The sequence below is a fragment of the Oreochromis aureus genome, linkage group 14 (genome assembly GCF_013358895.1).
Source record: "Oreochromis aureus strain Israel breed Guangdong linkage group 14, ZZ_aureus, whole genome shotgun sequence".
Lineage (NCBI taxonomy): Eukaryota > Metazoa > Chordata > Actinopteri > Cichliformes > Cichlidae > Oreochromis > Oreochromis aureus.
This window is the reverse complement of record NC_052955.1, coordinates 30,132,228-30,136,018: the sequence shown is the minus strand read 5'-3', so window position 1 is coordinate 30,136,018 and position 3,791 is coordinate 30,132,228.

Genomic DNA, 3,791 nt, shown 5'->3' with positions numbered 1-3,791 from the left:
GCTGATTCATGATAGGCTGTTTGATGTCCCGACGCCCAGATTAACCAATGAAAATTGCTTCACTTTAAAACAAAATAAAAAAAACCCCACTTTGGTACAAGGGCGTCAATTCTTTCACACTTAACCTCTTCTCTTTTCTCACGAAAAAACCGTTCTGCATTCAAATACCTCTGCATGGGGTACTGCAATAACGTAATGTAGGCCCGCCGCATGTATAAATGTGTCGCCACAGTCGCTCAAAAGTTTGGAGTAGGCCAGAAAATTTCATTGGAAATGTAATCCAGACACTGACTGACAGAAAATAATGATTTCTAATGCCAGTTCTGTCCTTCCAGCTTCGGTTCTGTGAAACACAGAGATGAATTGCTATAATAATAATTACTCTGCCCTCCCCTCATGAACATATTGTGAAACCAGGAGATTTACCAGCTAAGATTTACACACCTCTCTAAATTAAACCCAGATAAAATGCCATTCCTCTGAGGGGTGATTTCTAGGGAAAAAATTTGCTGGGCCATTCGCTGACTGTTATAAATACAGTCAGCGGTTAAATCCTACATGATATATCTAGCTCCTGTAGTGTACAGATTTCAAAAACTACTCCACTGTTGCTATAATTCACATCTGACTTAATGGTTGGTTGTGTGTGTGTGTGTGTGTGTGTGTGTGTGTGTGGTGTGTGTCAAGTCAACCTGCAGGCATTTGGCAGAAATGACTGAGACAGATGGAAGAAAACTGAGGGGGGTAAGTAGAAGTGAAATAGTTATAAAGAAATATAATCTGCAGATGAAGGCCAGAAAAATGGAGTGCCAGACACAGGACGGGGCGGGGGCAAGGGGTGGGTGGAATAAAACTATTAGAAGTGAAAATAAATTAAAGAAATGTAAACTGATCGGTGGGAGGATGTAGGAGTAACAGTTCACGCTTAACCTTTGTGTGAATATATCAGGGATTGTTATTCTTCTGCTCATTTGTCTCCAGTGAGCAGTGCAGTGTGACAGGGAAAAATGCAGAAGTGGCAACAGCTAGAGTTATTGAACCTGCAGCAAAAATAAAAGGCTTCATCCGAACCAGACATGCATCACAATAAATACACTCATGTACCAGTTACGCACCTTCAGTCAGTCTGCGTTCTCCATCCCAGCAGTTTTTCCTTGGACCCGTTGTTCAAACAGCTTCATTTGGTTTATCAGTGATCTAGATTAGATTGCATAATGTAGGATTTCCTAAGACTAGCTAATGCGTCTTACTTATCTGCAGTTTGGGTTTTTTTTTTTTTTTTTCCATCCTGGATGAAATCACCCTGATCCAGATGCAAACTTTTCACAATTAGCACATCCCGATTACCAGTTTTCTAAATAAGACGACATTGCCCAGTGTCTGAGAACTGCAGATACAGAGTGATATCCAGCATGCCTCTGCACTGGACCTTCAAGAACTAAATACAAGGAAATATACATTCTGGATCATAGAAAGTGTTTGGTGTCTTATAAAAACAAGAAAAACATGTTATTTTGAAGCTTGGCTGAGGATAACCCTCATGCTAACAGTATGACGCAGATCTTAACAAAAACTGCTTTACATAATGAAATTAATTTCTGAATCTTCTCTCTTTCAAAAACACACAAAAAAAGTCTTTCAGGAGCTCGCAGGGTATGGATGTTGATTTGTTTTTTAGCTTTAGCCATACTGCTGAAGATGACGAGTAGTAACTCCTGTGACACACCAACTGCTGGGAGGTCAGAGGTCCTCCTTACCTTGACAGGAGTGTTTTAAAGCAGGAAGAGCAGAGAGCACAGAGGAAGTGGCTGGATTTTTACCTGGATCTTTAACCTAAGCATCCTGTGTGGGAATAAGTATACATTTCACTAGCTTAGCTTTTTTACTTTCACATGTATATCCAGTCAGGGTGGATACAGACAGAATTTATGATAGGAAATCATTATTACACATTCACAGTCGGCTCCATATTTATTTGGATGCAGACATTTTTGGTTGTTTCAGCTGTTAAATACCACATACTCAAATTTGTATTTATGCTCTTTATGTAACTAAGTCACTGAGCTTCAGTTTGAAGGTACTCATCTAAAATTGAAGGAAACCTCTTTAATATATTTCAGTCTCCTTTAAAGGGACCAAAGGCAGTCAGACAATCAACTCAAAAGCTATTTGTTGGACTGGGATTGGCTTCTTTTGTCATTTCTTATTAAATTAAATGTAGTACAAAGTCTAGAGTTGATTCCCAGTGTGGCATTTAAAAGCCGATTCTGCAAACCCACAACATGTGGTCAACATGGAAGTGAAACACACCACCCTTAGGCTGTAAAAAGCAAAACAAGATAGCAGGAACAAATCCACCATTTTTTTAAGGATAAACTAGACTGGTGAACTGGATATATATGTATAAACAAATAAGGAGGTTTGGCCATAAAGGGTAGATTTTATGAGAGCAGGTACAGATGGTTCAGCACAAGGTGCAAATCATCTATCAGCCTCAAGAAGAAAAAGGGCACAACAGGCATTGCAACAAAAGGAAACAAACCTGCAGAAAAGCTGTGGAACAGCACTGTTTTGACACACGGAACTAAGCTCAACCAGTACCAGCATGGCAGGGAGAAAAAACAGAAAGGAGGCAGCTCAAGATTAGCAAAAGTGCTTTTTGTGCAAAATCCCCCCAAAAAAAAAAAAAAAAAAAAGGAGAGAAACCCACAAAAAACAAACAAACAAAAAACTGCAGATAGCTAGTGATGTGCGATACTGCAAATCTTAGTATCGTACTGCTGGCAAGTAAACACAGGGCAAGTATTTCAGATACAGATACTGTTAACTTCTAAAAGCAGGTTATTTAGGAGAGGACGGCGTCTCATGATTTATGAGATGACAAATCATCAATGTGCATATTGTGCACGTTTTAATGACTCCTAGATAACTGGGACTTTTATTTTCCACTCTAATTAGTTAACACAACAAAATGCACCCGCCTCTAAAGCACTTTGGGTTGACTTCTGTTGTTTAAATGTGCTATAGGCTATAAATAAAATAGACGTGACAGTCAATACAAACCATTTCAGACATTTTTCACAGTGCATGTTTGGAGGCATGTTCCTTCATTACTACAATTAATTTAGTTAACACAATTCAGTGGGCTACATACTGAACTTAGAAACAAAGCAAGGTTCCTATTGTCTGTCCTACTTGTATTGATCCAATACCAATACCAGTGTTGACATCGATCTACCCACCTCTACAGACGGCTGCAGCAAAGCCCTGGTGAAGCATGATAAAAGTGGACACCTGCTCTTTTGGTATGTCCGTCGGTTTTTCTTCCAGCAAAGGATTTTCCAAGTGTTACAAATTAACATTTTTGGTTATCAGTTAATTTTCTGTCCCTTAAAAAAAAAAAAAAAGAAAAGAAAAAAAAAGGGAACTTCGCATCAAGTTGGCTGTACTTCTCAAAAGGTTAATACAACATTTTTGTTCAGTCTCTCAAACTTCAACTGCATCTGAAAACTGTGTCGCTGTCCAAAAAAATCTGGACTGCTGTTTGCTATTCAGGGGCTGGTTTACACTGTGCTGATTGCAGGGACGGGAGGTTATGATATGATTGCGTTACTAGTGTGTTACTTCCAGCACTTAACTATGAACTGCTGTTTTGTTCTGGTGAAACACGTGCACACAAAAGTGGAATACATAAACTTCAATTAAAAACATTCAAACAACTTAACGGCCTTGTACAATATTTGTCAGCAGCTAATCAACTAATAAAGTCCAGAGCTGAGATTGCAGATACA